Source organism: Prenolepis imparis, unplaced genomic scaffold (genome assembly GCF_030444845.1).
Source record: "Prenolepis imparis isolate NDT839.2.m4 unplaced genomic scaffold, iyPreImpa1.0 SCAF_1, whole genome shotgun sequence".
Classification (NCBI taxonomy): domain Eukaryota; kingdom Metazoa; phylum Arthropoda; class Insecta; order Hymenoptera; family Formicidae; genus Prenolepis; species Prenolepis imparis.
Genome location: NW_028141159.1, coordinates 10,386,707 through 10,399,524, shown reverse-complemented (window position 1 = coordinate 10,399,524; position 12,818 = coordinate 10,386,707).

Here is a 12,818-nt window from a genome sequence, read left to right as displayed (position 1 = left end):
AAATAATGATGTGTCGCATAGGGTCAGCGGCAAAAAAGTATGCTTTTCTAATATTTAAAGACGAGCCAAAAATTCATCGATTATACATTTTAATAGTACATTAATTACAGAATCTTTTGGTACCATGCAGACACCAGCGTACAAACTTTTTCATTTGCTATACATAAAATAAGGATGCGTCGCACAGGTTCCGCGTCAAAAAAGTATCAATTCCTAATATTTTAAGACGAGCCAAAAATTCATCGATTATACATTTTAATAGCACATTGATTACAGAATCTTTTGGTACCATGCAGACACCAGCGTACAAATTTTTTAATACAATAAACAAAAAATAAGGATGCGTCGCCCAGGTTCCGCATCAAAAAAGTATCAATTCCTAATATTTTAAGATGAGCCAAAAATTCATCGATTATACATTTTAATAATACATTGATTACAGAATTATTTGGTACCAAGCAGATACCAGCGTACAAATTTTTTAATATGATAAACATAAAATCAGGGTGCGTCGCACAGGTTCCGCGTCAAAAAAGTAACGATTTCTAATATTTTAAGAAGAGCCAAAAATTCATCGATTATACATTTTAATAATACATTCATTACAGAATCTTTTGGTACCAAGCAGACACCAGCGTACAAATTTTTTAATATGATATACATAAAAAAAGGATGCGTCGCATAGGGTCAGCGGCAAAACAGTATCCATTTCTAATATTTTAAGACGAGCCAAAAATTCATCGATTATACATTTTAATGGTACATTGATTACAGAATCATTTGGTACCAAACAGACAACAGCGTACAAATTTTTTAATATGATATACATAAAATAAGGATGCGTCGCATAGGGTCAGCGGCAAAAAAGTATGCATTTCTAATATTTAAAGACGAGCCAAAAATTCATCGATTATACATTTTAATAATACATTAATTACAGAATCTTTTGGTACCATGCAGACACCAGCGTACAAATTTTATAATATGATATACATAAAAAAAGGATGCGTCGCATAGGGTCAGCGACAAAAAAGTATGCATTTCTAATATTTAAAGAAGAGCCAAAAATTCATCGATTATACATTTTAATAGTACATTGATTACAGAATCTTTTGGTACCATGCAGACACCAGCGTACAAATTTTTTAATACGATAAACATAAAATAATTATGCGTCGCACAGGGTCCGCGTCAAAAAAGTATCGATATCTAATATTTTAAGACGAGCCAAAAATTTATCGATTATACATTTTAATAGCACATTGATTACAGAATTATTTGGTACCAAGCAGATACCAGCGTACAAATTTTTTAATAAGATAAACATAAAATCAGGGTGCGTCGCACAGGTTCCGCGTCAAAAAAGTATCGATTTCTAATATTTTAAGAAGAGCCAAAAATTCATTGATTATACATTTTAATAATACATTGATTACAGAATCTTTTGGTACCAAGCAGACACCAGCGTACAAATTTTTTAATATGATATACATAAAATAATGATGCGTCGCATAGGGTCAGCGGCAAAAAAGTATCCATGTCTAATATTTTAAGACGAGCCAAAAATTCATCGATTATACATTTTAATGGTACATTGATTACAGAATCATTTGGTACCAAACAGACACCAGCGTACAAATTTTTTAATAAGATATACATAAAATAAGGATGCGTCGCATAGGGTCAGCGACAAAAAAGTATGCATTTCTAATATTTAAGGACGAGCCAAAAATTCATCGATTATACATTTTAATGGTACATTGATTACAGAATCATTTGGTACCAAACAGACACCAGCGTACAAATTTTTTAATATGATATACATAAAATAAGGATGCGTCGCATAGGGTCAGCGGCAAAAAAGTATGCATTTCTAATATTTAAAGACGAGCCAAAAATTCATCGATTATACATTTTAATAATACATTCATTACAGAATCTTTTGGTACCAAGCAGACACCAGCGTACAAATTTTTTAATATGATATACATAAAAAGAGGATGCGTCGCATAGGGTCAGCGGCAAGAAAGTATCAATTTCTAATATTTTAAGAAGAGCCAAAAATTCATCGATTATACATTTTAATGGTACATTGATTACAGAATCTTTTGGTACCATACAGACACCAGCGTACAGATTTTTATAATATGATAAACATAAAATAAGGATGCGTCGAACAGGTTCCGCGTCAAAGAAGTATCGATTTCTAATATTTTAAGAAGAGCCAAATATTCATCGATTATACATTTTAATAATACATTGATTACAGAATCTTTTGGTACCAAGCAGACACCAGCGTACAAACCTTTTCATTTGCTTACATAAATTAAGTATGCGTCGCATAGGGTCAGCGGCATAAATGTATTAATTTCTAATATTTTAAGACGAGCCAAAAATTTATCGATTATACATTTTAATAGTACATTGATTTCAGAATCATTTGGTACCAAACAGACACCAGCGTACAAATTTTTTAACTTGATATACATAAAATAAGGATGCGTCGCATAGGGCCTGCGGTAAAAAAGTATCGATTTCTAATATTTTAAGACGAGCCAAAAATTCATCGATTATACATTTTAATAGCACATTGATTACAGAATCTTTTGGTACCATGCAGACACCAGCGTACAAATTTTTTAACTTGATATACATAAAATAAGGTTGCGTCGCATGGGGTCAGCGGTAAAAAAGTATTAATATCTAATATTTAAAGACGAGCCAAAAATTCATCGATTATACATTTTAATAGTACATTAATTACAGAATCATTTGGTACCAAACAGACACCAGCGTACAAATTTTTTAACTTGATATACATAAAATAAGGTTGCGTCGCATAGGGTCAGCGGCAAAAATGTATCCATTTCTAATATTTTAAGACGAGCCAAAAATTCATCGATTATACATTTTAATAATACATTGATTACAGAATTATTTGGTACCAAGCAGATACCAACGTACAAATTTTTTAATATGATAAACATAAAATCAGGGTGCGTCGCACAGGTTCCGCGTCAAAAAAGTATCGATTTCTAGTATTTTAAGAAGAGCCAAAAATTCATTGATTATACATTTTAATAATACATTCATTACAGAATCTTTTGGTACCAAGCAGACACCAGCGTACAAATTTTTTAATATGATATACATAAAATAATGATGCGTCGCATAGGGTCAGCGGCAAAAAAGTATCCATGTCTAATATTTTAAGACGAGCCAAAAATTCATCGATTATACATTTTAATGGTACATTGATTACAGAATCATTTGGTACCAAACAGACACCAGCGTACAAATTTTTTAATAAGATATACTTAAAATAAGGATGCGTCGCATAGGGTTAGCGACAAAAAAGTATGCATTTCTAATATTTTAAGACGAGCCAAAAATTCATCGATTATACATTTTAATAGTACATTGATTACAGAATCTTTTGGTACCAAGCAGACAACAGCGTACAAACTTTTTCATTTGCTATACATAAAAGAGGATGCGTCGCATAGGGTCAGCGGCAAAAAAGTATCCATTTCTAATATTTTAAGAAGAGCCAAAAATTCATCGATTATACATTTTAATAATACATTGATTACAGAATTATTTGGTACCAAGCAGACACCAGCGTACAAATGTTTTAATACGGTAAACATAAAATAAGGATGCGTCGCACAGGGTCCGCGTCAAAAAAGTATCAATTTCTAATATTTTAAGAAGAGCCAAAAATACATCGATTATACATTTTAATAGTACATTGATTACAGAATTATTTGATACCAAGCAGACACCAACGTACAAATTTATTAACTTGATATACATAAAATAAGGTTGCGTCGCATGGGGTCAGCGGTAAAAAGTATCGATTTCCAATATTTTAAGACGAGCCAAAAATTCATCGATTATACATTTTAATAGTACATTGATTACAGAATCTTTTGGTACCAAGCAGACAACAGCGTACAAACTTTTTCATTTGCTATACATAAATTACGGATGCGTCGCACAGGGTCAGCGGTAAAAAAGTATCGATTTCTAATATTTTAAGACGAGCCAAAAATTCATGGATTATACATTTTAATAATACATTGATTACAGAATCATATGGTACCCTGCAGACACCAGCGTACAAACTTTTTTATTTGCTATACATAAATTAAGGATGCGTCGCACAGGGTCAGCGGTAAAAAAGTATCGATTTCTAATATTTTAAGAAGAGCCAAAAATTCATCGATTATACAATTTAATAATACATTGATTACAGAATCTTTTGGTACCATGCAGACACCAGCGTACAAATTTTTTAATACGATAAACATAAAATAAGGATGCGTCGCACAGGGTCAGCGGTAAAATAGTACCGATTTCTAATATTTTAAGAAGAACCAAAAATTCGTCGATTATACATTTTAATAATACATTGATCACAGAATCTTTTGGTACCATGCAGACACCAGCGTACAAACTTTTTCATTTTCTATACATAAATTACGGATGCGTCGCACAGGGGCAGCGGTAAAAAAGTATCGATTTCTAATATTTTAAGACGAGCCAAAAATTCATCGATTATACATTTTAATAATACATTGATTACAGAATCTTTTGGTACCATGCAGACACCAGCGTACAAACTTTTTCATTTGCTTATATATATTAAGTATGCGTCGCATAGGGTCAGCGGCATAAATGTATTAATTTCTAATATTTTAAGACGAGCCAAAAATTTATCGATTATACATTTTAATAGTACATTGATTTCAGAATCATTTGGTACCAAACAGACACCAGCGTACATATTTTTTAACTTGATATACATAAAATAAGGATGCGTCGCATAGGGTCAGCGGTAAAAAAGTATCGATTTCTAATATTTTAAGACGAGCCAAAAATTCATCGATTATACATTATAATAGCACATTGATTACAGAATCTTTTGGTACCATGCAGACACCAGCGTACAAATTTTTTAATGCGATAAACATAAAATAAGGATGCGTCGCACAGGTTCCGCGTCAAAAAAGTATGAATTCCTAATATTTTAAGATGAGCCAAAAATTCATCGATTATACATTTTAATAATACATTGATTACAGAATTATTTGGTACCAAGCAGATACCAGCGTACAAATTTTTTAATATGATAAACATAATATCAGGGCGCGTCGCATAGTTTCCGCGTCAAAAAAGTATCGATTTCTAATATTTTAAGAAGAGCCAAAAATTCATTGATTATACATTTTAATAATACATTCATTACAGAATTATTTGGTACCAAGCAGATACCAGCGTACAAATTTTTTAATATGATAAACATAAAATCAGGGTGCGTCGCACAGTTTCCGCGTCAAAAAAGTATCGATTTCTAATATTTTAAGAAGAGCCAAAAATTTATTGATTATACATTTTAATAATACATTCATTACAGAATCTTTTGGTACCAAGCAGACACCAGCGTACAAATTTTTTAATATGATATACATAAAATAATGATGTGTCGCATAGGGTCAGCGGCAAAAAAGTATGCTTTTCTAATATTTAAAGACGAGCCAAAAATTCATCGATTATACATTTTAATGGTACATTGATTACAGAATCTTTTGGTACCATGCAGACACCAGCGTACAAATTTTTATAATATGATAAACATAAAATAAGGATGCGTCGAACAGGTTCCGCGTCAAAAAAGTATCGATTTCTAATATTTTAAGAAGAGCCAAAAATTGATCGATTATACATTTTAATAATACATTGATTACAGAATCTTTTGGTACCAAGCAGACACCAGCGTACAAATTTTTTAATACGATAAACATAAAATTAGGATGCATCGCACAGGGTCCGCGTCAAAAAAGTATCGATTTCTAATATTTTAAGACGAGCCAAAAATTCATCGATTATACATTTTAATAGTACATTGATTACAGAATCTTTTGGTACCAAGCAGACAACAGCGTACAAACTTTTTCATTTGCTATACATAAATTAAGTATGCGTCGCAAAGGTTCCGCGTCAAAAAAGTATCAATTTCTAATATTTTAAGAAGAGCCAAAAATTCATCGATTATACATTTTAATAATACATTCATTACAGAATCTTTTGGTACCAAGCAGACACCAGCGTACAAATTTTTTAATATGATATACATAAAAAGAGGATGCGTCGCATAGGGTCAGCGGCAAAAAAGTATGCATTTCTAATATTTAAAGACGAGCCAAAAATTCATCGATTATACATTTTAATAGTACATTAATTACAGAATCTTTTGGTACCATGCAGACACCAGCGTACAAACTTTTTCATTTGCTATACATAAATTAAGGATGCGTCGCACAGGGTCAGCGGTAAAAAAGTATCGATTTCTAATATTTTAAGACGAGCCAAAAATTCATCGATTATACATTTTAATGGTACATTGATTACAGAATCATTTGGTACCAAACAGACACCAGCGTACAAATTTTTTAATATGATATACATAAAATAAGGATGCGTCGCATAGGGTCAGCGACAAAAAAGTATGCATTTCTAATATTTTAAGACGAGCCAAAAATTCATCGATTATACATTTTAATAATACATTGATTACAGAATTATTTGGTACCAAGCAGATACCAGCGTACAAATTTTTTAATATGATAAACATAAAATCAGGGCGCGTCGCACAGTTTCCGCGTCAAAAAAGTATCGATTTCTAATATTTTAAGAAGAGCCAAAAATTCATTGATTATACATTTTAATAATACATTCATTACAGAATTATTTGGTACCAAGCAGATACCAGCGTACAAATTTTTTAATATGATAAACAAAATCAGGGTGCGTCGCACAGTTTCCGCGTCAAAAAAGTATCGATTTCTAATATTTTAAGAAGAGCCAAAAATTCATTGATTATACATTTTAATAATACATTCATTACAGAATCTTTTGGTACCAAGCAGACACCAGCGTACAAATTTTTTAATATGTTATACATAAAATAATGATGTGTCGCATAGGGTCAGCGGCAAAAAAGTATGCTTTTCTAATATTTAAAGACGAGCCAAAAATTCATCGATTATACATTTTAATAGTACATTAATTACAGAATCTTTTGGTACCATGCAGACACCAGCGTACAAACTTTTTCATTTGCTATACATAAAATAAGAATGCGTCGCATAGGGTCAGCGGCAAAATAGTATGCATTTCTAATATTTAAAGACGAGCCAAAAATTCATCGATTATACATTTTAATAGTACATTAATTACAGAATCATTTGGTACCAAACAGACACCAGCGTACAAATTTTTTAACTTGATATACATAAAATAAGGTTGCGTCGCATAGGGTCAGCGGCAAAAATGTATCCATTTCTAATATTTTAAGACGAGCCAAAAATTCATCGATTATACATTTTAATAATACATTGATTACAGAATTATTTGGTACCAAGCAGATACCAACGTACAAATTTTTTAATATGATAAACATAAAATCAGGGTGCGTCGCACAGGTTCCGCGTCAAAAAAGTATCGATTTCTAATATTTTAAGAAGAGCCAAAAATTCATTGATTATACATTTTAATAATACATTCATTACAGAATCTTTTGGTACCAAGCAGACACCAGCGTACAAATTTTTTAATATGATATACATAAAATAATGATGCGTCGCATAGGGTCAGCGGCAAAAAAGTATCCATGTCTAATATTTTAAGACGAGCCAAAAATTCATCGATTATACATTTTAATGGTACATTGATTACAGAATCATTTGGTACCAAACAGACACCAGCGTACAAATTTTTTAATAAGATATACTTAAAATAAGGATGCGTCGCATAGGGTTAGCGACAAAAAAGTATGCATTTCTAATATTTTAAGACGAGCCAAAAATTCATCGATTATACATTTTAATAGTACATTGATTACAGAATCTTTTGGTACCAAGCAGACAACAGCGTACAAACTTTTTCATTTGCTATACATAAAAAGAGGATGCGTCGCATAGGGTCAGCGGCAAAAAAGTATCCATTTCTAATATTTTAAGAAGAGCCAAAAATTCATCGATTATACATTTTAATAATACATTGATTACAGAATTATTTGGTACCAAGCAGACACCAGCGTACAAATGTTTTAATACGGTAAACATAAAATAAGGATGCGTCGCACAGGGTCCGCGTCAAAAAAGTATCAATTTCTAATATTTTAAGAAGAGCCAAAAATACATCGATTATACATTTTAATAGTACATTGATTACAGAATTATTTGATACCAAGCAGACACCAACGTACAAATTTATTAACTTGATATACATAAAATAAGGTTGCGTCGCATGGGGTCAGCGGTAAAAAGTATCGATTTCCAATATTTTAAGACGAGCCAAAAATTCATCGATTATACATTTTAATAGTACATTGATTACAGAATCTTTTGGTACCAAGCAGACAACAGCGTACAAACTTTTTCATTTGCTATACATAAATTACGGATGCGTCGCACAGGGTCAGCGGTAAAAAAGTATCGATTTCTAATATTTTAAGACGAGCCAAAAATTCATGGATTATACATTTTAATAATACATTGATTACAGAATCATTTGGTACCATGCAGACACCAGCGTACAAACTTTTTCATTTGCTATACATAAATTAAGGATGCGTCGCACAGGGTCAGCGGTAAAAAAGTATCGATTTCTAATATTTTAAGAAGAGCCAAAAATTCATCGATTATACAATTTAATAATACATTGATTACAGAATCTTTTGGTACCATGCAGACACCAGCGTACAAATTTTTTAATACGATAAACATAAAATAAGGATGCGTCGCACAGGGTCAGCGGTAAAATAGTACCGATTTCTAATATTTTAAGAAGAACCAAAAATTCGTCGATTATACATTTTAATAATACATTGATCACAGAATCTTTTGGTACCATGCAGACACCAGCGTACAAACTTTTTCATTTTCTATACATAAATTATGGATGCGTCGCACAGGGTCAGCGGTAAAAAAGTATCGATTTCTAATATTTTAAGACGAGCCAAAAATTCATCGATTATACATTTTAATAATACATTGATTACAGAATCTTTTGGTACCATGCAGACACCAGCGTACAAACTTTTTCATTTGCTTACATATATTAAGTATGCGTCGCATAGGGTCAGCGGCATAAATGTATTAATTTCTAATATTTTAAGACGAGCCAAAAATTTATCGATTATACATTATAATAGCACATTGATTACAGAATCTTTTGGTACCATGCAGACACCAGCGTACAAATTTTTTAATGCGATAAACATAAAATAAGGATGCTTCGCACAGTTTCCGCGTCAAAAAAGTATCGATTTCTAATATTTTAAGAAGAGCCAAAAATTTATTGATTATACATTTTAATAATACATTCATTACAGAATCTTTTGGTACCAAGCAGACACCAGCGTACAAATTTTTTAATATGATATACATAAAATAATGATGTGTCGCATAGGGTCAGCGGCAAAAAAGTATGCTTTTCTAATATTTAAAGACGAGCCAAAAATTCATCGATTATACATTTTAATGGTACATTGATTACAGAATCTTTTGGTACCATGCAGACACCAGCGTACAAATTTTTATAATATGATAAACATAAAATAAGGATGCGTCGAACAGGTTCCGCGTCAAAAAAGTATCGATTTCTAATATTTTAAGAAGAGCCAAAAATTGATCGATTATACATTTTAATAATACATTGATTACAGAATCTTTTGGTACCAAGCAGACACCAGCGTACAAATTTTTTAATACGATAAACATAAAATTAGGATGCATCGCACAGGGTCCGCGTCAAAAAAGTATCGATTTCTAATATTTTAAGACGAGCCAAAAATTCATCGATTATACATTTTAATAGTACATTGATTACAGAATCTTTTGGTACCAAGCAGACAACAGCGTACAAACTTTTTCATTTGCTATACATAAATTAAGTATGCGTCGCAAAGGTTCCGCGTCAAAAAAGTATCAATTTCTAATATTTTAAGAAGAGCCAAAAATTCATCGATTATACATTTTAATAATACATTCATTACAGAATCTTTTGGTACCAAGCAGACACCAGCGTACAAATTTTTTAATATGATATACATAAAAAGAGGATGCGTCGCATAGGGTCAGCGGCAAAAAAGTATGCATTTCTAATATTTAAAGACGAGCCAAAAATTCATCGATTATACATTTTAATAGTACATTAATTACAGAATCTTTTGGTACCATGCAGACACCAGCGTACAAACTTTTTCATTTGCTATACATATATTAAGGATGCGTCGCACAGGGTCAGCGGTAAAAAAGTATCGATTTCTAATATTTTAAGACGAGCCAAAAATTCATCGATTATACATTTTAATAGTACATTGATTACAGAATCATTTGGTACCAAACAGACACCAGCGTACAAATTTTTTAACTTGATATACATAAAATAAGGTTGTGTCGCATAGGGTCAGCGGTAAAAGGTATCAATTTCCAATATTTTAAGACGAGCCAAAAATTCATCGATTATACATTTTAATAGTACATTGATTACAGCTCCTTTTGGTACCAAGCAGACACCAGCGTACAAACTTTTTAATTAGATAAACATAAAATAAGGATGCGTCGCACTAGGTCCGCGCCAAAAAAGTATGAATTTCTTATATTTTAAGACGAGCCAAAATTTCATCGATTATACATTTTAAGAGTACATTGATTACAGAATCTTTTGTTACCATGCGGACACCAGCGTACAAATTTTTTATTACGATATACATAAAATAAGAATGCGTCGCATAGGGTCAGCGGCAAAATAGTATGCATTTCTAATATTTAAAGACGAGCCAAAAATTCATCGATTATACATTTTAATAGTACATTAATTACAGAATCTTTTGGTACCATGCAGACACCAGCGTACAAATGTTTTAATACAGTAAACATAAAATAAGGATGCGTCGCACAGGGTCCGCGTCAAAAAAGTATCAATTTCTAATATTTTAAGACTAGCCAAAAATACATCGATTATACATTTTAATAGTACATTGATTACAGAATTATTTGATACCAAGCAGACACCAGCGTACAAATTTTTTTACTTGATATACATAAAATAAGGTTGCGTCGCATGGGGTCAGCGGTAAAAAGTATCGATTTCCAATATTTTAAGACGAGCCAAAAATTCATCGATTATACATTTTAATGGTACATTGATTACAGAATCATTTGGTACCAAACAGACACCAGCGTACAAATTTTTTAATATGATATACATAAAATAAGGATGCGTCGCATAGGGTCAGCGACAAAAAAGTATGCATTTCTAATATTTTAAGACGAGCCAAAAATTCATCGATTATACATTTTAATAGTACATTGATTACAGAATCTTTTGGTACCAAGCAGACAACAGCGTACAAACTTTTTCATTTGCTATACATAAAAAGAGGATGCGTCGCATAGGGTCAGCGGCAAAAAAGTATCCATTTCTAATATTTTAAGACGAGCCAAAAATTCATGGATTATACATTTTAATAATACATTGATTACAGAATCATTTGGTACCATGCAGACACCAGCGTACAAACTTTTTCATTTGCTATACATAAATTAAGGATGCGTCGCACAGGGTCAGCGGTAAAAAAGTATCGATTTCTAATATTTTAAGACGAGCCAAAAATTCATCGATTATACATTTTAATAGCACATTGATTACAGAATCTTTTGGTACCATGCAGATACCAGCGTACAAATTTTTTAATATGATAAACATAAAATCAGGGCGCGTCGCACAGTTTCCGCGTCAAAAAAGTATCGATTTCTAATATTTTAAGAAGAGCCAAAAATTCATTGATTATACATTTTAATAATACATTCATTACAGAATTATTTGGTACCAAGCAGATACCAGCGTACAAATTTTTTAATATGATAAACATAAAATCAGGGTGCGTCGCACAGTTTCCGCGTCAAAAAAGTATCGATTTCTAATATTTTAAGAAGAGCCAAAAATTCATTGATTATACATTTTAATAATACATTCATTACAGAATCTTTTGGTATCAAGCAGACACCAGCGTACAAATTTTTTAATATGATATACATAAAATAATGATGTGTCGCATAGGGTCAGCGGCAAAAAAGTATGCTTTTCTAATATTTAAAGACGAGCCAAAAATTCATCGATTATACATTTTAATAGTACATTAATTACAGTATCTTTTGGTTCCATGCAGACACCAGCGTACAAACTTTTTCATTTGCTATACATAAATTAAGGATGCGTCGCACAGGGTCAGCGGTAAAAAAGTATCGATTTCTAATATTTTAAGACGAGCCAAAAATTCATCGATTATACATTTTAATGGTACATTGATTACAGAATCATTTGGTACCAAACAGACACCAGCGTACAAATTTTTTAATATGATATACATAAAATAAGGATGCGTCGCATAGGGTCAGCGACAAAAAAGTATGAATTTCTTATATTTTAAGACGAGCCAAAATTTCATCGATTATACATTTTAAGAGTACATTGATTACAGAATCTTTTGTTACCATGCGGACACCAGCGTACAAATTTTTTATTACGATATACATAAAATAAGAATGCGTCGCATAGGGTCAGCGGCAAAATAGTATGCATTTCTAATATTTAAAGACGAGCCAAAAATTCATCGATTATACATTTTAATAATACATTGATTACAGAATCTTTTGGTACCAAGCAAACAACAGCGTACAAACTTTTTCATTTGCTTTAAATAAATTAAGTATGCGTCGCATAGGGTCAGAGGCATAAATGTATTA